The sequence below is a fragment of the Aotus nancymaae genome, unplaced genomic scaffold, assembly GCF_030222135.1.
Source record: "Aotus nancymaae isolate 86718 unplaced genomic scaffold, 86718_ANA_hifiasm-v0.15.2.pri h1tg000286l, whole genome shotgun sequence".
In the NCBI taxonomy this organism is placed as follows: Eukaryota; Metazoa; Chordata; class Mammalia; order Primates; family Aotidae; genus Aotus; species Aotus nancymaae.
Window position 1 is genome coordinate 58,679 of NW_026988701.1, and position 24,989 is coordinate 83,667.

General features: G+C 54.6%; 1 non-coding gene and 2 pseudogenes across 1 annotated transcript; 2 read left to right on the forward strand and 1 right to left on the reverse strand.

The window, feature by feature from the left end:
- Nucleotides 1-4: 4 nt before the first annotated feature.
- Nucleotides 5-11,322, reverse strand: LOC135273133 (PI-PLC X domain-containing protein 1-like; annotated as a pseudogene).
- A 2,377-nt stretch (nt 11,323-13,699) lies between these two features.
- LOC135273154 (U7 small nuclear RNA) lies at nt 13,700-13,762 on the forward strand. Its single transcript, XR_010340986.1, has one exon. It is a non-coding gene; the product is annotated as a U7 small nuclear RNA (small nuclear RNA).
- A 1,745-nt stretch (nt 13,763-15,507) lies between these two features.
- On the forward strand, nt 15,508-23,509 carry LOC110567194 (NUT family member 2G-like; annotated as a pseudogene).
- The last annotated feature ends 1,480 nt before the right edge of the window (nt 23,510-24,989 follow it).

Genomic DNA, 24,989 nt, shown 5'->3' on the forward strand with positions numbered 1-24,989 from the left:
GAGCCCCCACGTCCGGCTCTGCTATGCAGATTTCTAAACCCATCACAGGAAGCAGTTCTCACGAGGAGCCACCCCCAGCTCCAGGTCGGCCTGCAGGAGAGCCGGGAGCTGCTGTTGTTCCAAACTCCACCTGCTGCAGGGATCACGGCAGCAGCCACACCCGGGGGTACCAGGTAAGCAAATGCAGGGTGAGGGTGAGGATCCCCCAGCCCTGGGAGAGACCTGTGGCCATCCTTCTCCCTCGTCACTCACCCCGCGGGGACACAGCATCTCCCCAAAGATGGTCTTGATGCAGGAGATCAGGTACTCGTGCAGGTCCTCACTCAGCCCCTCGAAGTTCCTGCAGGCCAGGATGACCACCTCACGAGGGTGCCGCTCCAGCCACTCTGAGATCTCCGGGAGCGTGTCCTGCGGGGAGGGAGGGGGCGGGGCAGAGTCCTTCATGAGTCCCACAGCTCGGGGAAGGCTGGGCTCTGTGGGTCACACCTGTCATTCCAGCGCTTTGGGAGGCCAAGGCGGGCGGATCCCCTGAGGTCAGGAGTTCAAGACCAGCCTGGCCAACATGGCGAAACCCCGTCTATGCTAAAAACGTACAAAAAAATTAGCTGGGTGTGGTGGTGGGCGCCTGTAATCCCAGCTACTTGGGAGGCTGAGTCAAGAGAATTGCTTGAACCTGGGAGGTGGAGGCTGCAGCCAGCCATGTCGGCCAGGCACGTTGGCTCATAGCATAGCTGTAATCCCGGCACTTCAGGAGGCCGAGGGGGGACAGATCACCTAAGGTCAGGAGTTCAAGACCATCCTGGCCAACACGGCAAAACCTCTGTCTCTACTAAAAATACAAAAATTAGCCGGGCATGGTGGTATGCACCTGTAATCCCAGCTACTCAGCAGGCCGAGGCAGGAGAATCGCTTGAACCCACGAGGCGGAGGTTGCAGTGAGCCGAGATCAAGCCACTGCACTCCAGCTTGGGCAAAAGAGCAAAACTCTGTCTCAAAAAAGGAGAAAAGATGAGGCCAGAACAGTGGCAGTCCCAGTGCTTTGCGAGGAGGCTGAGGCCGATCCCAGAGAATTGGCTTCAGTCCAAGAGTTTGAAAAGAGCCTGGGCAACATGGCTACAAAAAAGAAGAATTAAAGAATTAGGTGTGGTGGTTCACACCTCTAGTCCAAGCTAGAGGTAGTTGGTAAGCTTAGACAGGTGGATCCTCCTGCAGACAGGAGGCTGCAGTGAGCCAACTCAGCCCGGCTCAGTGGCTCATGCCTGTCATCCCAGCACTTTGGGAGGCCCAGGCAGGCGAATCGCTTGAGGTCAGGAGTTCGAGACCAGCCTGGCCAACATGGTGAAACCCCGTCTCTACTGAAAATACAAAAATTAGCCGGGCGTGGTGGCTGGTGCCTGTAATCCCAGCTACTTGGGAGGCTGACGCAGGAGAATCTCTTGAAGTGGGAGGCGGAGGCTGCAGTGAGCCGAGATGGCGCCATTGCACCCCAGCCTGGCAAAAGAGAAAGACTGTCTCAAAAAAACAAAAAGTCCAGGAACCCTACCAAGTTCTGGGGGGGAAGGAGGAGGTGGGCAGGGCAGGAAGGGGCCAGCGTAGGGGGCAGAGCAAGTGGAGAAAGGGGGAGCTGGTCTGGGTGCTAGTGGTCACACCTACAATCCCAGCACTGTGGGAGGCCAAGGCGGGAGGACTGTGGGAGGCCAGAGGTGGGAGGACTGCATGAGCCCAGGAGCTCAAGACCCGCCTGGGCAACATGAGAAGAGCCCATCTCTACAAAAACCTGGAAAACGAGCCCAGTGTGGTGGTGTGTGCCTGCAGTCCCAGCTACTCAGGAGGCTGAGGCAGGCAGGTTGCTTCAGCCCAGGAGGCTGAGGCTGCAGTGAGCTACCATTACACCACCCTATGCCAGCCTGGGTGACAGAGCAAGACCCTGTCTCAAAAAAAGCAAGCATGTGGATGTGTGCACATGTGTGCATGTACGTGTGTGTGCATGAATATGTGTGTGTCTGTGTGGGTGTCTTTGCACATTTTTTTTTTGAGATGGAGTCCCGCTCTGTCGCCAAGGCTCGAGTGCAATGGCGCCATCTCCACTCACTGCAACCTCCCCCCGCCAGGTTCAAACTATTCTCCTGCCTCAGCCTCCCAAGTAGCTGGGACTACAGGTGCGCGCCACACCACCCGGCTAATTTTTGTATTTTCAGTAGAGACGGGGTTTCGCCATGTTGGCCAGGCTGGTCTTCAACTCCCACCCTGGGGTGATCCACCTGCCTCAGCCTCCCACAGTGCTGGGATCACAGGTGTGAGCCTCAGCTCCTGGTCTCTCTGCCCGATTCTGTGTGCACATGTGTGTCTGTCTTCATGCGTGTGTCTCTGCACACACACCTGTCTATATGCACGTGTGTGTGTGTGCAGGCATGTCTGTGTTTCTGCACAAATGTCCACTTGTCTGTGCACACCTCGACCGGAAGCCACTTCACAGGCAGACTTGTGATGTCTGGAAACTCCAGGGAATGAGTCAGATACAGCAGGTGCAGAGTAAGTGAGGGGGATGGTGTGGGACAATGCCTTTGCACCGAGGCCTCTGGGTGCCTGCCATGGTGTCACAGGGAGCCACAGGCAGGCCTTAGGACAGTGACTTCTCACGTTCAGATTTTAGAAGCCCCTCTGGCATCCAGGAACAGAACACATTGAAAAAAGCCTGGACTGGGGTCAGGGAGATAACTGACTCCGTTGTGCAAAAGACCGAGAGGGCTGGACACGGACGCTCACGCCTGTCATCCTGGCACTTTGGGAGGCCGAGGCGGGCAGATCCCCTGAGCTTAGCAGTTTGAGACCAGCTGGGTCAAGCTGGAGAAACCCCATCTCTATTAAAAATACAAAAATTAGCTGGGCATGATGGCGGGCACCTGTAATCCCAGCTACTCGGGAGGCTGAGGCGGAAGAATCGCTTGAACCCGGGAGGCGGAGGTTGCAGTGAGCCGAGATGGTGCAATTGCTTTCCAGCCTGGGCAACAGAGCAAGACTCCGTCTCAAAAAAAAAAGTGCAGACAGCCTGACAAAGCCCGGGGGACGAGAGGTAGCCAAAGTAACTGGTGAAAAATGCAAGGAGAAACCCAAGCAAGCTCAGAAACGCACATTGGTGCAGAAGTCCCCGTAAGCCAGGTACAGTGGCTCACGCCTATAATCCTAGGACTTTGGGAGGCCAACGTGGATGGATCACGAGGTCAGGAGATCAAGACCATCCTGGCTAATACCGTAAAAACCCATCTCTACTAAAAATACAAAAAATTAGCCCGGCGTGGTGGTGCATGCTTATAATCCCAGCTACTCCAGAGGCTGAGGCAGGAGAATTGCTTGAAGAGGAAGGAAGACGTTGCAGTGAGCTGAGATTGCGCCACTGTACTGCAGCCTGGGCGACAGAGCAAGACTCTGTCTCAAAAAAGTAGAAGGAAAACAAAAAGAAATGAAGAAATTCACATCGGTCAAGAACCCCCCGAATGCCAGGTGTGGTGGCTCACGCCTGTAATCCCAGCATTTTGAGAGGCTGAGGCAGGCGGATCACCTGAGGTCAAGAGTTCGAGACCAGCCTGGCCAACCTGGTGAAACCCCATCTCTACTAAAAATATGAAAATTAGCCGGGTGTGGTGGTGGGTGCCTGTAATCCCGGGTACTTGGGAGGGTGAAGCAGGAGAATCGTTTGAACCTGGTGGGTGGAGGTTGAAGTGAGCCGAGATTGAGCCACTGCACTCCAGCCTGGGTGACAGAGCGACACTCCATCTCCAAAAGAAAAAAATGTAAGTGCTCCTAACAGATCAGCAGACGTCAGCAACTCCTGGTCTCTTGTCTGGCCCTGAAGCTGACATCGTCATCCCACTAAAGGTCAGGAACCTCCTGTCCCCATGGCAGTCTGGTTCCCCATGGGAGGCCGGCCACCTCCTGAGCGCTACCCGGGCATCCCCCCAGCCTGGTCGTACCTCCACCAGTGCCATGGTGTATACCATGTGAACAAACTGCAGGTTCTTCTCAGAGCCGTCCAGCATGAGGGCAATCTGCAAGTCTAAGTATCGCACGCCGGCATCCAGCTGCTCCGTGATGTCCAGCACCTGTGGGCAGAGGGGCTGTCACATGTTGCACAGGCTGGTTTCTTTTATTTTCTTCAGATGGAGTCTCGCTCTCTCATCCAGGCTGGATTGCAGTGGCATGATCTTGGCTCCCTGCAACCTCCACCCTCCAGGTTCAAGCGATTCTCCTGCCTCACCCTCCCGAGTAGCTGGGATTACAGGCACCTGCCACCACGCCTGGCTAATTTTTCTATTTTTAATAGAGATGGGGTTTCGCCGTGTTGGTCAGGCTGGTCTCGAACTTCTGACCTAGGTGATCCACCTGCCTCGGCCTCCCAAAGTACTGGGATTACAGACATGAACCTCCATGCGTGGCTAGGAGTGGCAAAATTATTAACATAAAAAGGTGAAAGAGGGGCTGGGTGCGATGGCTCAGGCCTGTAATCCCAGCACTTTGGGAGGCCGAGGTGGGTGGATCACGAGGTCAGAAGTTCAAGACCAGCCTGGCCAACATGAAGAAACCCCGTCTCTACAAAAATACAAAAAACAACCACGTGTGGTGGTGGATGCCTGTAATTCCAGATACTCGGGAGGCTGAGGCAGGAGAATCACTTGAACCCAGGAGGCGGAGGCTGTAGCGAGCAATGGCACTCCAGCCTACAGACAGAGAGAGACTCCGTCTCCAAAAGAAACAAAAAAGTTGAAACAGTGTCGTGCTATATCCTCTACACAAAATATTAATTTAAAAAGCCAAAACAGGCCGGGTACCATGACTCACGCCTGTAATCCCAGCACTTTGGGAGGCCGAGGTTGGAGGATCACCTGAGGTCAGGAGTTCGAGACCAGCCTGGGCAACATAGCAAAACTCCGTCTGTATAAAAAAAAAAATTTAAAAATTAAAGAAAGGTAGCCAGGCATGATGGCACATGCCCATAATCCCAGCTACTCAGGAGGCTGAGGCAGGAGGATCGTGTCAACTGGGAAGGTGGAGGCTGCAGTGAGCTCTGATCGCACCATGTACTCCAGCCTGGATGACAGAACAAGGCCATATTCCCAAGAAAATAAATGCAGGCTGGGTGCAGTGGCTCACATCTGTAATCCTGGCACTTTGGGAGGACGAGGCGGGTGGATCACATGAGGTCAGGAGTTCAAAATCAGCCTTGCCAACATGCTAAAACCCAATCTCTACTAAAAATACCAAAAGAATGCTAGGTGGGCATGGTGGTGGGCACCTGTAGTCCCAGCTACTCAGGAGGCTGACGTAGGAGAGAACCACTTGAACCTGGGAGGCGGAGGTTACAGTGAGCTGAGATCGTGCCATTGCACTCCCGCCTGGGGAACGGAGCAATATTCCATCTCAGAAGAAAAATAAATAAACAAATAAAAATGCAAGAAAGAAAAGAGGCCAGGTGCCATGGCTCATGTCTGTAATCCCAGGACCTTTGGGAGGCTGAGGTTGGTGGATCATGAGGTCAGGATTTCGAGACCAGCCTGGGCAAGATGGTGAAACTCTGTCTCTACTAAAAAATACAAAAATCAGCTGGGTGTGGTGGTGCACGCCTGCAATCCAGGCTACTTGGGAGGCTGAGGCACATAACTGCTTGAACCCAGGAGGCGGAGGTTGCAGTGAGCCGAGATCGAGCCACTACACTCCAGCCTGGGCCACAGAGCGAAATTCCATCTCGAAAACAACTTAACATAATACAACGTAGCAACATGATGACCCACTCTTCTTCCTTTGGGGAGGGGGCTCTGGGTGGGCAGAGGTTCTGTGTTTAATCCTGTCTCCCTGCAAATGTGCAGCCACACTCTGCCTCCGGAGCTCCTGGGGACTCACTCAGACCTTACCTGAGTGACGGAGCATTTCGGCATCACGGGCTGCAGACCCTACCTGGGTAATGACAATATCAGCAACACTCACACCCTACCTGGGAGAGGGACCATGTCAGCATCACTGACACCCTACCTGGAAGAGAGACCATGACAGCATGACTCACACCCTACCTGGGAGAGGGACCATGTCAGCATCACTCAGTCCCGACCTGGGACAGGGAGCATCACAGCATCACTAACACCCTACCTGGGACAGGGACCATGTCAGCATGACTCACACCCGACCTGGGAGAGGGACCATGTCAGCATCACTCAGTCCCGACCTGGGACAGGGAGCATCACAGCATCACTAACACCCTACCTGGGAGTGGGACCATGTCAGCACGACTCACACCCTACCTGGAAGAGGGACCACGTCAGCATCACTCACATCCTACGCATATCAGCGTCACTAACACCCTTCGTGGGAGAGTGAGCATCTCAGCATCACTCAGTCCACACTTGGGACAGAAACCATGTCAGCGTCACTCACACCCTACCTGGGAGAAGGACCATGTCAGTATCACTGACACCCTACCTGGGACAGGGAGCATCTCAGCACCACTGACACCCTACCTGGGGCAGGGAGCATCTCAGCATCACTCACACCCTACCTGTGAGAGGGAGCATCTCAGTATCACTGGCACCCTACCTGGGAGAGGAACCATGTCAGCATCACTCAGTCCCTACCTGGGACAGGGAACACCTCAGTATCAGTGACACCCTACATGGGAGAGGGACCATGTCAGCATCACTGACACCCTACCTGGGAGAGGGACCATGTCAGCATCACTGACACCCTATGTGGGGCAGGGAGCATCTAAGAATCACTGACACACTACCTGGGACAGGGAGAATCTCAGCATCACTGACACCCTACGTGGGACAGGGAGCATCTCAGCATCACTGACACCCTACCTGGGACAAGGAGCATCTCAATATCACTCACACCCTACCTGGGACAGGGACCATCTCAGCATTACTCACACCCTACCTGGGACAGGGACTGTGGCAGCATCACTCAGTCCCTTCTTGGGACAGGGAGTATCTCAATATCACTCACACCCTACCTGGGAGACGGACTATGTCAGCATCACAAAGTCCCGACCTGGGTCAGGGAGCATCTCAGCATCACTGACACCCTACCTGGGACAGGGAGCATCTCAGCATCACTGACACACTACCTGGGACAGGGAGAATCTCAGCATCACTGACACACTACCTGGGACAGGGAGAATCTCAGCATCACGGACACCCTACCTGGGACAAGGAGCATCTCAATATCACTCACACCCTACCTGGGACAGGGACCATCTCAGCATTACTCACACCCTACCTGGGAGAGGGACTGTGGCAGCATCACTCAGTCCTTTCCTGGGACAGGGAGGTATCTCAATATCACTCACACCCTACCTGGGAGAGGGACTATGTCAGCATCACTCACTCCCTACCTGGTTCAGGGAGCATCTCAGCATCACTGACATCCTACCTGGGACAGGGAGCATCTCAGCATCACTGACACACTACCTGGGACAGGGAGAATCTCAGCATCACTGACACACTACCTGGGACAGGGAGAATCTCAGCATCACGGACACCCTACCTGGGACAAGGAGCATCTCAATATCACTCACACCCTACCTGGGACAGGGACCATCTCAGCATTACTCACACCCTACCTGGGAGAGGGACTGTGGCAGCATCACTCAGTCCTTTCCTGGGACAGGGAGGTATCTCAATATCACTCACACCCTACCTGGGAGAGGGACTATGTCAGCATCACTCACTCCCTACCTGGTTCAGGGAGCATCTCAGCATCACTGACATCCTACCTGGGACAGGGAGCATCTCAGCATCACTGACACCCTACGTGGGACAGGGAGCATCTCAGCATCACTGACACCCTACCTGGGACATGGATCATATCAGCATCACTGACACCCTACCTGGGAGAGGGAGCATCTCAGCATCACTCACACCCTACCTGGGACAGGGACTGTGTCAGCATCACTCAGTCCCTACCTGGATCAGGGAGCATCTCAGCATCACTGACATCCTACCTGGGTCAGGGAGCATCTCAGCATCACTGACACCCTACCTGTGACAGGGAGCATCTAAGCATCACTGACACTCTACGTGGGGCAGGGATCATATCAGCATCACTTACACCCTACCTGGGAGAGGGAGCATCTCAGCATCACTCACATCCTACCTGGGAGAGGGACTGTGTCAGCATCACTCATACCCTATCTGGGAGAGGGGCCATGTCAGCATCACTCAGTCCCTACCTGGGACAGGGAGCACATCAGCATCATGGGGTGCAGAGCCTACCTGGGTGACGGACCATTTCAGCACCACGGTGCGCGTGATGCAGGGGAACGCCTTGTTGAGCAGCTGAAGCAGCCGGGACTCCTCCTGGGAAATGGGTGACTTCTTGTTGAGTCACTACGTCATGGTGTCGTAGCTCCCTGCGGGCAGAGCACACGCAGGCACGTCACCCATCGGCCCCATCCCCGCCACCCGCTGTGCATCCCTCAGCATCATGTTTACAGCGCAGGCACAGGCATGGCGGGGCTGGGTGGATGCTGTCCCCAGAAACTCACGTCTACTGGAACCTCAGGACAAGACCTGTATGGAAACAGGGTCTCCTGGGATGTCATTAAGTTCAAGTGAGGTCATGCTTGAGTAGGGCACGTCACAAATCCAGAGACAGACAGCCTGGGCGCGGTGGCTCACACCTGTAATCCCAGCACTCTGGGAGACCGAGGCAGGTGGATCACAAGGTCGAGAGATTGAGACCATCCTGACCAACATGGTGAAACCCCATCTCTATTAAAAGTACAAAAATTCGCTGGACGTGGTGGCGGGTGCCTGCAGTCCCAGCTACTCAGGGGGCTGAGGCAGGAGAATCACTTGAACCCAGGACGGGGTGGTCGCAGGGAGCTGAGATCGCACCATTGCACTGCAACCTGGGTGACAGAGCAAAACTCTGTCTCAAAAAAAAAAAAAAACAGGAGGAAACAGAGACACAGAGAAGACCTCATGAAGATGGACGCAGAGCTGGAGTGATGGGGCCACGAGCCCAGGACACCTGGAGCCCCCAGGAGCTGTGAGAGGAGGGGAGCAGCCTCCCACCAGAGCCTCAGGAGGGGGTGTGGTCCTGCCCACAACTTGATGTCAGACTCCTGTATCCAGAGGTGGGAGAGAGTAAATTTCGGTCGTTTGTGGCCTCATAATGTGTGGTCACTGGTTACGGTGGCCGCAGGAAACACAGACCTTTAGGGGGACCTTTGTGCAGTCTGACCAAGGGCTGGGCACCTCCATTTCCTGCCTGTGAAACATAGGTGTTATTTCTTAAATATATATATACATTTAAATACATATAAACGTATGTTAAATATATGTATATAAATATATTTGAATATATGTATACGTAACATAAATATATATGAATACATGTACATATAACATACAAATATATGTACGTGAATGTGGGAACATATATACATATAATATGTAAACGTGTATATAAATATGCATGCTATCGGCATATAACATGCAAATATACATATATAAACATATAAGATACATATATAATTATATGTAAATAACATATGTAAATATATATACATAAACACACCTATAAATATATACATATAAATACATACAAGTATATTCGCAGAGATAGAGTCTCACTATGTTGCCCAGGCTGGTCTCAAACTCCTGGGCTCAAGTGATCCTCCCGCCTCAGCCTCCCAAAGTGCGGGGATTAGAGGTGTGAGCCACCGCGCCGGGCCTGAATGTATTTTTAATTTCTGACCCTCAATGCCTATGGTTAAAGCCCCCAGCGTAAACATTGCACAGATGGACCACACCTTCAGCTGTAGGGAAAACGTGGAAACAGTCCAGGTGTCTGTTGACGGATGAGTAGATAAACAGTGTTGTCCCCTCGTGCTGTGGAACATTACTCAGCCATGAAAAAGGAACGAGGCTCTGACATAGGCTGCAACGTGGATGAACCCTGAGGATGTTAATAAGCCAGATATGAAAGACCACATATCCTAAGATTACATTAACATAAAATGTGGAGAACAGAGAAATCCACAGTGACACAATGTGGATTTGTGGTTGACTGAGACTGGGGTGGCAATGCGAGAATAAGGAATTATTATTTTGAGATGGAGTTTTGCTCTTGTTGACCAGGCTGGAGTGCAATGGGGCAATCTTGGCTCATCACAACCTCCGCCTCCCGGGTTGAAGTGATTCTCCTGCCTCAGTCTCCCGAGTAGCTGGGATTACAGGCATGGGCCACCACGCCTAGTTAATTTTGTGTTTTTAGTAGAGATGGGGTTTCTCCACGTTGATCAGGCTGGTCTCAAACTCCTGACCTCAGGTGATCCACCCGCCTCAGCCTCCCAAAGTGCTGGGATGACAGGCTGGGATCCACCATGCCTGGCTGCAGGTATGCCTTTATTAGCAGCGTGAGAACAGACCCACACAGTACACACGTGTATGTGTGTATATGCGTGGGCATGTGTGTATATGCATGTGTGGGCGTGTGCCTATGTGCACATGTGCATGTTTGTGCATACCTATGTGTGCCTGTGCATGCTATGTATAAATGTGTGTATGTGTACGTGTACCTGTTTATGTGTGCCTGTGTGTATACATGTGTGCATGTGTACCTGTGTGGATATACATGTGAGTACATACATGTGTATACATATGTGCTCATTCGATGCACATGTACATGTGTGTGCTTGTGTACTTATGAGCATGTGTGCATACTTGTGTGTGTGCATATGTACATGAGCACAGGCATGCATATGTGCGTGTACTTGCATGCATGTGTTCGGATACTCATGCCTATGTGCATATGTGTATGTGTATATATATGTGTGCATATGTGCACACCTATCTGTGTGTATATACATGTGTATACATGTGTGCTCATGTGTGCATTCTTCTATGCACATGAGCCTGTGTCTGTGTGTGTATACGTGTGCATGTACATATGTGCACATGTGCATGTGTGTGCATACCTGCGTGTGTGCGTGTATACATGTGAGTACCTGTGTGCACGTGTGTATGTGTGTGCACACCCATGCCTATGTGTGTATGTATACGCGCACGTGTGCACTGTGCATATATGTGTGTCCGCATCAGCGGGCTTTGTGGGATTTCCCTACACCCAGGATTGCTCCTACAGCTGGCACCTCCACTGGGGAACACAGGGGCAATAGCCCCTGCCCCTCCCACCCTCACCTGGGATGGAGAGGTGGTGGAGGGGCACATCCCAGAGCTGGGGACACAGTGCCGACATCCAGTCCTCATTCGCATTTCTGCAGCGCAGGCCTGAGAAGCTGCTGGAAGCACTCGCCTGACCGACCATCAGAGGTGAACCCTGGGAAGCAACCTGAGGAAGAAGAAGAGGAAAAGAGGTTTTCCGTGGTGAAATTTGTGCTGTTGGCAGGCACAGTGGCTCCTGTCTGTCATCCTAGCACTTTGGGAGGCCGAGGCGGGCGGATCACGAAGCTAGGAGTTCAAGACCAGCCTGGCCAACATGTTGAAACCCCATCTCTACTAAAAATGCAAAAATTAGCTAAGTTCCTGCAGAAAGGGTACTCCCACTAGCCATTGTGGCACGAAGAGTACAATGAACAAAGGAAAACATACACATCTCTCCCTGACACATTTGGGGTCGTCCTTACTGCTGTGTCTCATCTCCGTTGGCTGGAGCCAGACCTCACCATCTAAACTAAAACCCGACTGGCTGATAACTTAAGACTTTTCTAAACAGGTGAAAGCCATGCAGAGCAGGGACATGCCTGTGAGCACGTCCAGCACAGATATCTCCGTTAAAATACAAGGACATAGAATGTACTACGTGCCTGTGAGCACGGCATGTCTAACAGCTACTTAGGATAGGGCTTCTAGTAAAAAGGCAAGAAGGCTTTTGAAGGAAGTGTTTAAAACGGTTATTCCTAACATTTATGAATCTTTCCTAAACAAGAAACAAAACTTTGAGGAGGAATTCTTTTTTCCTTCCCACAGTTTAATTTGCAGGGTCCCGGTTGCAGAACCCAACAGTGTAGCAGAAGAGTTCTCTTTCTTTCCATGCATATGGAACCGAAAGAGAGAGAGAGGAGAGAGAGGGAGAGAGAGAAAGAGAGAGAGACAGACAGACAGACAGAGAGAGAGAGAGAGAGAGAGAGAGAAACAGGAGGTCCAGAGCCACCCAGGGCAATCCCCACCCCAACAAGGAGTTCACAAAGCCTCTTTCCTGGGGTGACTGCAGCATGTCTCTTGCCTTCTGGGGAGCCCCCACCCTGAGATCATACGTTAAACCCTCCAGCCTAGGACAGTGAAAAGGTCCCCACAGGTGATTCCGTGGGGTCTCCCAGCTGTGGGGTCTACCAGGCACGGGGGCCTAAGTTCTGGGTGTGTCAGAGCCACGTAACGCACTGCCTGGGGGGGCCCAGGTCCTGCACCTCCCAGCCTGGCCCCCACAGGGGCTCCGCCTCCATCTGTTGGGGTATCGAGCCCTGGTGTGGGAAATCTCTCTGATGAAGGTTCCCAGGCTTATAAAACAAGGAAACAAGGCCAGGCACGGTGCCTCACGCCTGTAATCCCAGCACTCTGCGAGGCCGAGGCGGGCGGATCACGAGGTCAAGAGGTCAAGACCAGCCTGGCCAACATGGTGAAACCCCGTCTCTAGTGAAAATACAAAAAACTTAGCTGGGCCTGGTGGTGAGCACCTGTTTTCCCAGCTACTCAGGAGGCTGAGGCAGAATTGCTTGAACCCGGGAGGCGGAAGTTTCAGTGAGCCAAGGTCACACCACTGTACTCCAGCCTGGCGCCTGGTGATGGAGTGAGACTCTGTCTCAAAAAAAAAAAAAAAACATGGAAAACACGTTTTTGTGTTTTGTTCTGTTTTGAGATGACGTCTCGCTGTGTTGCCCAGGCTGGAGTGCAGTGGCACGATCTTGGGTTCCAGCGATCCTCCTGTCTCAGCCTCCCAAGTAGCTGGGATTACAGGTGCACACCACCACACCAGGCTATATTTTTTTTTTGTATTTTTAGTAGAAACGAGGTTTTGCACCATGTTGGCCAGGCTGGTCTTGAACTCGTGACCTCGGGTGATCTACCCACCTCAGCATCCCAAAGTGCTGGGATGACAGGCGTGAGGCAGCGCACCTGGACAGGGTTTCTCGTTATCAGAATCCCCCTATGCCTCTGTAGCCAGGAGCTCTTTTCTTCTCCCCTCCTTCTTTCTGGCCTAATCAACTCTGCTCCTTAAAACCACTCCACCTGCGTCCCGGTCATTTCACCTAAACTTGCTCATGCTCTGACCAGCGCGTGGTATTCCTAAGCCAACAGCACCACCTAGTGGAAACAGAAATCCTCTTCATAACACACATCGCCAGTCCTCTGCCATCCCCTTCATTCCCCTCTCATACCGTTAAACCGGAGGGTCTGGCCGCGCCGTGGCTCATGCCTGTCATCCCAGCACCTTGGGAGGCCGTGGTGGGCGGATCACGAGCTCAAGAGTTCGAGACCAGCCTGGCCAACATGGTGAAACCCCGTCTCTACTAAAAGTAGGAAAATTAGCCAGGCGTGGTGGCGGGCACCTGTAGACCCTGCTACTCGGGAGGCTGAGGCAGGAGAATGCCTTGAACCAGGGAGGCGGAGGTTGCAGTGAGCCGAGATTGCACCACTGCACTCCAGCCTGGGGGACAGAGTGAGATTCTGTCTCAAAATAAAATAAAAAGTGTTACAGCTCTTTTAGAATTTGTCTAGCAGCCTTTCTGTTTTTTTGCCGGAAAGCCCCTAAAAAATTTATTTAAAAAAATATAATAAAATAAAAAAATAAAATTAAATAAGGCCAGGCATGGTAGCGCACACCTGTAATCCCAGCATTTTGTGATGCCGAGGTAGGCAGATTACCTGAGGTCGGGAGTTCAAGACCGACCTAACCAACATGGAGAAACCCGTCCCTATAAAATTAAATTAAATTAAATTAAATTAAATCAGGCTCTAAGCTACTTCTCTGATGGGAGAGCTCTGCTTTCAACAGTTAGGAGGAAGATGGCTTCTGTAGCCACATTTGAGTCTGGATATTGTCCCATCAGCAGGAAAATTGCCATTCTGTTCCTACTTTTTTTTTTTTTTCTTTCTTTCTTTCTTTTAGAGATGCAGTCTTGCTCTGTTGCCCAGGCTGGAGTGCAGTGGCGCAATCTCAGCTCACTGCAACCTCTGCCTTCAGGTTCAGGCGATTCTCCTGCCTCAGCTTCCCAAGTAGCTAGGATTACAGGCACACACAACCACGCCCAGCTAATTTTTGTATGTTTGGTAGAAAGAGGTTTCACCATGTTGGCCAGGCTGGTCTTCAACTTCCGACATCAGGTGATCCACCCATCTTGGCCTCCCATAGTGCTGGGATTACAGGCGTGAGCCACTGTGCTTGGTATTATGTAAGATTTTTAAGGACTAAATTAGCCTGTTGACAGTTTCAGATCTGAGGAATGTTCCAGATGGACCTGGGGTCTCCTCTCAGAAATGGGACCCAGAGGGGCAGGGCATAGTGGCTCACGCCTGTAATCCCAGCACTTTCAGAGGCCAAGGCCTGAGGTTAGGAGTTCAAGACCAGTCTGGCCAACATGGTGAAACTTCGTCTCACTAGTGAACTACAAAATGTAGCCGGGCATCGTGGCACATGCCTGTGATCCCAGCTTCTTGGGAGGCTGAGGGAGGAGAATCATTTGAAGCCGGAAGGCGGAGGTTGCAGTGAGCTGAGATCACGTCACTGCATTCCAGCCTGGCTGACAAAAAAAAAAAAAAAAAAAAAAAAAAGAAATGGGATGTGGATGAAGGGAAGGAGCCCCCATCTCCTAGAGAAGAGGCTCACCTCAGCAGACTTCAAACTGCAAACCCACCTTGGGCCCCAAACACAGGGGGAGTTAGGAATTAGTGCTCTTAGCTGGGTGCAGGTGCTCACGCCTGTAATGCCAGCACTTTGGGAGGTCGAGGCGGGTGGATCACGAGGTCAAGATATGGAGACCGTCCCGGTCAACATGGTGAAACCCCGTCTCTACTAAAAATACAAAAAGAAAATTAGCTGGACATGGTGGCGCGTGCCTGTAATCCCAGCTACTCAGGAGGCTGAGGCAGGAGAATTGCCTGAACCCAGGAGGCAGAGGTTGCAGTGAGCCGAGATCGTGCCATTGCACTTCAGCCTGGGTAACAAGAGCGAAACTCCGTCCCAAGGAAAAAAAAAAAAAAAAAAGTTGCCTGAAGAGGTGCACACAGTCTGCGCTGCTGCCCTCCAGCTGGAAGGGATTCTCAGTTCTTTCCTATTGGCTGGAGCCCTTCACAGAATGTCCCCCACCCCTTCCAGTACCTGCTGCACTGCCCCTCCCCCTCTGCAGAATGTCTGGGGTCCTAAGTTCTAAACTGCTTTACTTTCAAATTTTACCGGACCTACCTGAACTCAGGAGAATCTGTTGAGGCAGGTCACTCTCTGGGTCCTGCTCTTGACTTTTCTCATCGTGGAAACTGTCAGACAGCGGTGATCAGCACCCAGCCTGAGGGGATGGCTTCAAATGGAGGTGAGTCTGTAGGGACAGGGGCATTATCCAAGTCTCTGTCACGTTTCAAATCCTTGGGAATTCAAATTTGACACTGCCCCAGGGACAGCTGATAGGGCTAGTGTCGAGGACGGAGGGAGCACTGGATGTCCCCAAAGACATCACACCTGGAGAGGGCCATGGCACCCTGAGTCTGTGGTTAGGGAGGACGGCTCCTTGGAGGTGGACCAAGATGCCTGGGGGAATACACCGTGTAGGGGAAAGGATGGAGTGGATGTACTGATTCTTTCTAGAGGGGGACAGGTCACGTCACCGTGTGTTTGTAGGGAGTGGTGGGATCGTGTTGTGCCGGTGGCCCAATGAAGATGGCGGGCAAGCCTGAGCCCTGTGTTATGTCTTCGGGCACCTGGACGGTGCCCTTCCATAGTGTTCAGAGGGATTTGGACTGGACTTTTCTAGATCTTAGGGAGGAGTGAGGAGAAGTCGTCTCAGCCAGAGACGACTGTTGGGTGTGATGGCTGGGACAGAGCATGCAGTGACAGCCTCTGGGTGGGCGAGCCTGGGGCTACTGTAACTGCCGCAGCCTCTCAGCTCGCTCCCCAGAGGTGGCTTCTCAGTCAGTTCAGGTAGCTGTTGGCTTTAACAGGGGTGGGGGCAGTGGGGAAGTTCAGGCAACACGGCCTGGGCTTCCCAGGTTGTTCTGAATTGTTCGTCCTTTTGTGGAAGCGCAGGTCTTCAGACCCACTTCCTCTTGTCTGCTAGCTCACGGCCTGTCCTCTGCACTTTGTGTTTCTGTGGAGATGAACAATTTGCCTCTATTCCATGTCTACTGCCTCATGAACAGGGGACAGGTGTGGACTCTTGCTGGTTCTCAGTGGAAAGGTCTGGAAAGACTGCTTTCCTTTTCAGTAGAGGAAGGAGAGTAGCACACAAAGAGGAAGATGGTCCTCTTATTATTATTATTCAAGTTAGGATGTGTGTCCTGACTGATGAAGTGCATGTGCTGTATCCCTGTTCCCCTTGACTGGAGACTGCATGAAGTCCTAGCGAACAGGGATGAGCTCCAGACAACTTTGCCACACCTGGCCTGTGGCCCAAGAACCTCTGGTTCTTGGTTGGTCACTCTATTCAGTTATTGGGAGCTCAAAGGAAAAGGACCAGAGATGGGCTCGTTGTCCCACGACCTACCGTAACGTGACCAGCAGCTGTGAAAATCTCCAGACACCCCCCCCTCCCCCCCGACAGCCCCACTGCTCACCGCTTGCTGGCTGTGCTCTAATCGTGTGCCGCTCTTGCTGGCTGTGCAATGACAGTATCTCAGGGAACTCCACCACTGCTTCTCAGACCTGCTCCCTGGCAACGGAGCTTCCTGAGTGGCAGCCAGGACCACCGAGCACTGAGGAAAGTGTCGCCTGACTCTGACCCATATTTAGCACTTGCTGGGCATGGTGCCAGAACAATCACTTGCACACTGGGTGTGATGCGTATGGGTTCTCTTCAGGGCTCACAGGGTGCTGGCTTGGGAGAGATTTCCATCCAGTGGTTTTCTTTCATTGTTTCTTTTTCAAGACGGAGTCTTGCTCTGTCACCCAGGCTAGAATGCAGTGGTGCAATCTGGGTTAACTGCCAGGCTCTCTAGTGAAGGGACCCTCCTACGGAGGAACAGAGCGTGCGATGCACAATCAGGGACACTTGCAAGCTGCAGTTTCCCTGTCACATGCCCTCAGTTGTACGACACCCCTCTGATTCCCCAGTGACTAGGGCAGACCTGGAGACCCCAGCTCATTCACCTCTTTCCTTCATCTCCACAGCATGCCCAGAGCTGGAACCGGGTGTCACCAAGAACCCTGGCGCCTCCATGCCAGTGTTCACGGCTCTGTCCTTTGCCACACCTGCTCCTGGCCCAGCAGATGGGCCGCAACTCGTGACGGCAGTGGTTCCTCCAGGCGGCCCTCCGGTGCTGTCTGCCTTCCCCAGGACCCCTCTGGTGGCAGGACAGGATGGCCAAGGCCTGAATTGGGCCGAGGCTTCCAACGTCCTTGTCCAGATGAAGACAGAAGTGGGGCCTGTGAAGGCCCCTCAGGCACAGACCTTGGTCCTACCTCAGGCTCCCCTCGTCTGGCAGGCTCCAGGTGCCATCTGTGAGGGAGTGGCATGTCCACTTCCCTCACCCCTGGCGGCTGTCCCTGTGGTGCCCGCTATGGCTGCCCACATCATTGGGGGCACCCAGGCCTGTGACGGAGGCTGGTCCCAGGGCCTTCCTCCTCCAGCACCACCACCTGCTCCCCAGCTGGGCCCCATCATGGCTCCAGGGAATGCTCGTCCATGGTCACAAGGGGTTCATGGAGAGGGCAGCCTGGCTCCCTCCCAGGCGAAGGCCCCGCCGGACAACTCCTGCAACCCCCAGAGCGTGTATGAGAACTTCCGACTCTGGCAGCACTACAAGCCCCTGGCCCGGAGGCACCTTCCCCAGAGTCCGAACACGGAAGCGCTTTCCTGTTTCTTCATGTGAGTGTCCTCGGGGCACCGGAGCTCACCCTGAAGCTCACCCATAAAGAGGCTGCTGGATGGACGGAAGGTCACGCTGTTCAGGGGAGCTTGCAGGGTAGTCTTGAAGGCGACAGGTTGAGCTATGGAAGGGCACATTTTCGGCAACATTCATCTGGCTGCCGCTCAGGACAGACTCTCAGGGGCCTCATCTCACCTGCCCCTCACTGTCCCGTGAGTCCAGCCAATCCTTACTGGGCAGGTATTTGCAGCTTTGCCCTCGATCCCTTCTAGAAAAAGGGACGACGTTCCTTCATTCAGAGGATGGTGAAGAGGTGACTTGAGCTCACACATGAGGCACACAGCACAGTGCCCGGCACATGCTGGGACACGTTACATGATAACTGTTAATGACTACTGTCCCTACTGCTATCGTTATCAGGACTAGGCTATCTAGGACAGTGTTCCCCAAAGCCACGGGCTCCAGTGATGGCTCTGAGGGCACCACGAGCCCAGCAGCCCAGGGCCACGGACTGTGGTGACTGAGGCAGCAATGCCAGCATCTGAGAGTTTGTCGATTCAGTCCCAGTTCTGCCTCTCTCCATCCTGCGGTGCCTCCGTGATCCTGTGTCCCCCGCTGATGAGCAAACCCGTACTCCACGGGAGCTTGAGCACATCCACCAGGCAACACACTGGCCACTCCCCTAGGCAAGTCCCCTGCCCAGGGTGTAGGTGTAAGGAGGCCCCATCTTTGTCCCAAAAAATCTTGCTGCCCCTGCATCCTGGAACTGGTTGCATTCTCCCTTGGAGCCGAGTCCCAGTGCACTGGGGACCCTGATTCGTGGAGTAGAGTTGCCCCAGGCTCACAGGCTTGGCGTGGAGTGGGCTTCGACGCCGTTCTGCTTTAGTTCTGGTTTCTACTCGTCTCCAGGACTCTGAGGCTGCATCCCCAGGGGCCGCCTTGCTCCAGAGTCTCCAGGAAGCTGGTTAAATGCTCAGTCCTGGGGCCTTGGAACCTGCATGTTAACCCTCGCTCCCCGGTCATTCTGTGGGTGCGCTGTCTCAGTCAGCTCGGGCTCCGCCATAACTAATCCTATAGACTGGGTGCTTTATCAGGACACGCTCACGTCTCCCAGTTCCAGAGATCGGAAGTACCAGATCAAAGCAACAGCATATTGGTGTCCTGGGTGGAGAGGGCTGCCTCTGGCTGTGTCCTCTTGCGGGTGAGAGGGAGAGCCCTGGTGTCTCCTACTGCCCTTATCGGGGCTCGGATGCCATGATGGGAACTCACCCTCATGACCTGCTCTAACCCCGATTAACTCCAAGAACTGACACACCATGGACGGATTAGGGCTTCAGCACAGGAATGCCGGGGACACTCATGTTTCACACATAGTACTGAGTTCATTTGTCAACACTGTAACACTGAGGACTCGAGGGGCAGTTGGAGAGACCAGCCGGTGGCTTGTGTTGATGACTGATCTTGGGGGCATATCCTGCCCACGTGGGGGAGAACAGGACAGGGACAGATGGCAGGACATGTGTGGGGGGGACAGGGCCCGGGTGTTGGGACCAGTGGGCTTGGGACGGAGGGTGGGCTTATGGACTGGGACTGACTGCACTGCCTTACAGCCCAGTTCTCAGATCCCTGGCCCGGCGGAAGCCCACCATGATCCTGGAGGAGGGACTGTGGCGAGCCGTGCAGGAATGGCAGCACACGAGCACGTTTGACCGGATGATCTTCTACTAGATGGCGGGAAAGTGAGTCTGGGGTGCAGGGGCAGAGCCCACATGGCAGGGTGACAGAGGGTGACAGAAGCCGGATGGCCATGGTGGCTTCTCAGTGTGGAGCATGAGGAGGGTGTGGACAAACGAAGGCCCTCCTGGGCCCCTGGCTCCCTCAGGAAGCTGCTCCTCCCTCCTGGAGTGCTCTGGGGTCTCTATCCGGCCCTGGTGGGAAGCCACGCCCTGCTTGGCCTCGGGCCAACCCCTGCCAGACACTAAGGGTCAGGGACGGAGGAGCCAGCATCACAGCCCAAAGGAGATCACTGCCAGCTGTGAGGATGGGGAGAAGGGGCGCTGGGGACTATAGACAGAGCGGGGTGCACTCTCCTCACAGCAGTGGCCAGAAGTCGGTTTTTGCCCATCCCAGCCTGGCCAGGATTGGAGAAACCTGCGCTGGGTCAGGGGAGACCTGCGTCCAGGACACCATGAGACCCATCTCTGGCCTGCCTGCCTTTGCTCCTCGTAGTCCCTTCCCTTAAGACAGAAAGACAGCAGCCTCAGGGGAAAGGGGCCCTGTCTTTTGCACCCAGCTTTTGCTTCCTCCCGACCGGGGTCTCCCACGCTTCATCTTCCTGGGTTATCCTTCAGGGACCCACAGTCCCAACCTCAGGACTCATGCAACTGGGCAACATCATGGACGCCTTCTGCCATAAACCCCACCCCTGGTGCCCTCCTGGGCCTCGTGGCCCTGACTTAAGTCAGAAAGCCCTGTTGATGCCATGGGCTCTGCAGGGGCCGGGTGAGGGAGGGAGAGCCCAGAACTCTGGGAGTAGTTCCCTCTGGGACTGGGGGATGGGCCCCAAGGAGGGCCTGGACAGCCTGCCTGAGGCATGCCTTCCCATCCCTGCCATCGGCTGCTGCCTGGTCCTGGGGGCAGAGGGCCTGGACCCTCTCAGGATGGCCTACACCTTCTTCACCCCAGGTTCCTGGAGTTTGAGGCTGAGGAGGAGATGCAGATTCAGAAGTCGCAGTGGATGAAGGGGCCCCAGTGCCTGCCTCCTCCAGCCCTGCCGAGGCTTGAACCTCAGGGACCGTCGGCCCCTGAGGTGGTCAAGCAGCCAGGTATGGCTTCCCACATTCACACAGGAGCCACGGCAAAGTCCAGAGGGGCCGAGGGAGGCCACTGTCCCCACACCCCATGCCTCCCTTCAAGAGAGGGATTTGTTCCTTCCAACAAGACAGCTCAGGGGAGCTGGGGGGCTGGGCGGCCCGTGCTCATCAAGTGGGTATTCACCTGGTCAGGTTTCCTAGCTACTCTCTCCCCTCGCCATTCCAAAACTCAACAATCTGCCCAGGAAGCAGGGATGAGCGGGTGGAGTACTCAGCATATATCAGTGACTCCAAGCTTCCTCCAAAAGGATGCTGTCTCACATGTGCCCCTCCTGTGGCGTCTCTTCCAGGGGCGCTGTGGTTTAGGTGGTCCTGACCCAGCTGGGACCCACTTCAGCTCCCTGAGCCCTGCCCTCCCCTGTGTGATGCAGGCAGGAGGAGCAGCCCTCACCACGCCCATCCTCCTCCCTCCCTGCCTCAGTGTACCTTCCCAGCAAGGCCGGCCCCAAGGCCCCACCTGCCTGCCTGCCACCACCCAGGCCCCAGCGGCCAGCGGAGACCAAGGCCCACCTGACATCACCCAGGCCGCAGCAGCCAGCGGAGACCAAGGCCCCCGAGGAGATCCCCCCTGAAGTGGTGCAGGAGTATGTGGACATCGTACAGGAGCTGCTGGGGCCTCCCGTTGGGGCCATGGGGGAGCTCAACGGAGAATGGGAAGAGGGCGAAGTGAAGCAGGAAGGGGACGGGATGCTTCTAGACCCAGGTGTCCTGAGCTATGCTGACAATCTGTGTTCCCAGAAAGACTTCATCACCAAGGTGGGCTAGCCTCAAGTGCTGGAGTCTGCAGAATTCGAGGGGGTGGCACTCACAGGTCCTTGGAATTAAGCTCTGTTCCTTAGCTCCTCCGCAGTAGATGGCTGTGTGTGTTGCCATCGATTTGACTGTCTGCGTATGTGATTGTGTCTGTGTCTTTGTGTCTGTGATCGGTTACTCTGTGTCTGTGTGGGCGTGAGTGTGGAGTGTGGAAATTACTTGTGTCCATTTTCCTGTGCCATATGTGGGTCTCTTTGTGTGTCTGTGTGTGGTTTGTGTGTCTCTGTCTGCATGTGTGTACGCTACCAGGTCTATGGTCTGTGTGTGTAGCTGTGGTCGCCATGATATGAGACAGCTCCAGAAGGGTGGGGACGGGGCGCTCACTGCTTTCTGCATCTCCTCCAGGTGTCCTTGGCTCCAGGTTACTCCCTGCCCGGGAAGCTCACACCGTCTCCCTTCTGTTTCCAGGTGGAGGCCGTCATTCACCCCCGATTCCTGGAAGAATTGCTTTCCCCAGATCCACACATGGATTTCTTGGCCCTAAGCCAGGAGCTGGAGCAGGAGGAAGGACTCACCCTTGCCCAGGTAGAGCAGGGAGGGAGGGGAACCCAGGTACCCTGGGGGCAGGAGGGACCCGGCACATAAGCCCCACCTGATTGTCCACCCCACCCTGCGGGGGATGCTCGGCTTCTTGGGGAGCCACTCCGAGGCGGGGAGGTGCGGGTTCAGATGGAGTAGGATGGAGAGGAGCCAGGGAGGGGAGTCAGGATGCAAACTGCAGTGAGGCCCAGCGGGATGCCCAGCGGAGCCACACCCTCTGTCTTTGACAGGAAGCCCAGCTGCCTCAGGCTTCCCTGCCTGCCGCCCAAGCGCCTTGGTCTTCACCACCCTGGGCCCTGTTCACACTTGAGGCAGAGCCAGTAAGTGCCCCCTTTACTCCCGCAGGTAGCAGAGAAGCACCTCCTATCCTTGAAGGAGGAACGGTGTGAGAGGGCAGTCCCTAGTCATGGCACCACCCAGCTGGACTCAATCTCTTCTAAGTCTGCAGCGGGCCAAGGAGCAGAGAGAGATGTGCCTGGCCTGCCCACCCCAGACGGCTGCCCGGGACGCTCAGAGACAAGGCAGTGTGTGCACTGGGATGGCCAGGTCCAAAAACCCTGTTGTGCTTTTGGAGAGGCTGGATTCTCACAGGCCGAGGGCTGCCCGGCCAAACTCTCCTTCCCAGGATCACAGACCCACCCCCCAGAGGGCTTCCCGGGACCCTCAGGGACGAGGCAGGGTGCGCACTGGGATGGTCAGGTCCATAAACCCTGTTGCGGTTTTGGAGAGACTGGATTCCCGCTGGCTGAGGGCTGCCCGGCCAGACTCTCCTCCCCAGGACCATAGACCCACCTGCCCAGGTGTGGGGACCAAGGACACCTGGGGTCTCCCTGGAGCCTCTGCTGTCAGGAGTCACGCAGGCTGTCTAAGGGGTCAAGTGAGGAGGAGAGGGAAATCCCTGGCATAGTTTCTGCCGTGGGTACCAACTACAGGCTGCGGCCCTGGAAGCTGTCCCAGAGCCCTGTCCCTGCCTCGGGCCTTCTCAGCCTAGAAGGGCGGGAACCCCAGGGAGCTCTTCAGTCCCAATCTGTAAAGAGAAGAGACCTCAGCCCAGCACCCGCTCCTGCCACCAAGTCCAAGAAGCGAGCTCTCTTCAGAGGCCCATCCCCTGTTCAGATGCCCCACCTAAGGCCTGGGCTCAGAGTCTCTGGGGCGCAGTCCCTGGCTTGGGGGCTGGGTGGCCCCTCGCAGTCTAAAAAGAGAAAGGGTGACCCCTTCTTCTCTAAGAGGAAGAAAATGCAGCATTGTAGTCAGTAGAGGGACAGGGCAGGCTCTCTGGTGCCAATCCCCAAGGGTGGGGCTCTCAACTCTCGGACCCTCAGGCCATCAGGTGCCTCAAAGCAAAGACTTCTCCCCCAGTGCTGATCTTGCTGGGCCTTAGCTTGATGGGGGAGGGTGGGGGAAGGAAGGGGCAGGAGGGAGGGGAGGGAGAGGGTGGCTCAACCGGAAGGGAGGGCCTAGGGGTAGGGGGCGGGGAGCAAAACCTTGGAGGGCTCATGTGTGAATCTGAATAAACACAGTTGTGTTGGAAATGCTCTCCGGGCTGCTGCCTCTGTCCTCAGGGCTGTGCTGCTCAGTGGAGGGGGTCTGTGAGGGAGTACAGAGGGCCTGGGAGATGCCAGGCACTGGGTACCCACGGGGGCCAGCCCCACGCCTTCCTCCAGGTGTAGGCTGCCCCTTCAGATGCTCCAGGAACTGACGGATGCTGAGGAGACCCTGATCCCTCCCACCAACCACTCACAAGGCCCCGACTGCTTTAGTTATCAGCATCCCTGGAAAATCCTGGGATGTTGAGAGCTGGCTGGCTCTTGTTCTGCCCCGTGGGAGCTGAGGAGAAGGCAGCTGCCCGCAACATGGACACGGGGAGAGGCGGTCACTCTTGCTTAACCCTCATCAGGAAGAGCTCAGGCCCTGGGCCGAGGGGAGATGTCGAGGCATCCGTCCACACAGGTGTGTTTGGGATACGACGGTGTGTGGGGAGCAGGGGAAGTCCTTCTGCTGGTTTCTGGTCAGGAAAGAATCTTGTCCAACTGGCGGAAGCAGATGCTCCTTGCTGCGGCTGTCACAGGGACTGGCCTCGGGGCACACGGGGTCCTGCATGGAGGCCCCCACACCTATGATTCCCTTCCCATATGATGACGGAACTCTTGTGTGGAATTGATGCAGACACAGATTTGAACCCAAGAGGTGGATGTTGCAGTGAGCCGGGATAGCACCATTGTACTCAAGCCTGGGCAACAACGGCAAAACTCCACCTCAAAAATAAAAATAAAAATAAATTAGCTGGGCTAATCCCAGCTGCTCGAGAGCCTGAGGCAGGATAATCACTTGAACCTGGGAGGCAGAGGTTGCAGTGAGCCCAGATGGCGCCATTGCACTCCAGCCTGGGCGGCAAGAGCAAAACTCCTACCAAAAAAAAAAAAAAAGAAAAAAATAATGATCCAGGCATAGTGGCATGCTCCTGTAGTCCCAGCTACTTGGGAGGCTGAGGCAGGAGAATTGCTTGAAACCAGGAGACGCCCACCATCTCACCCAGCTAATTTTTCGCCATTATTTGTAAACATGGGGTTTCACTACGTTGGCCGGGCTGGTCTCAAACTCCCGATCTCGGGTAATCCACCCGCTTCAGCCTCCCAAAGTGCTGGGATTACAGGCGTGAGCCACCATGCTCCATCCATCTCTTTCAATAAGCTTCTGCACAGCAAAGGAAACAAACGACAGAGCAAAGAGACAACCT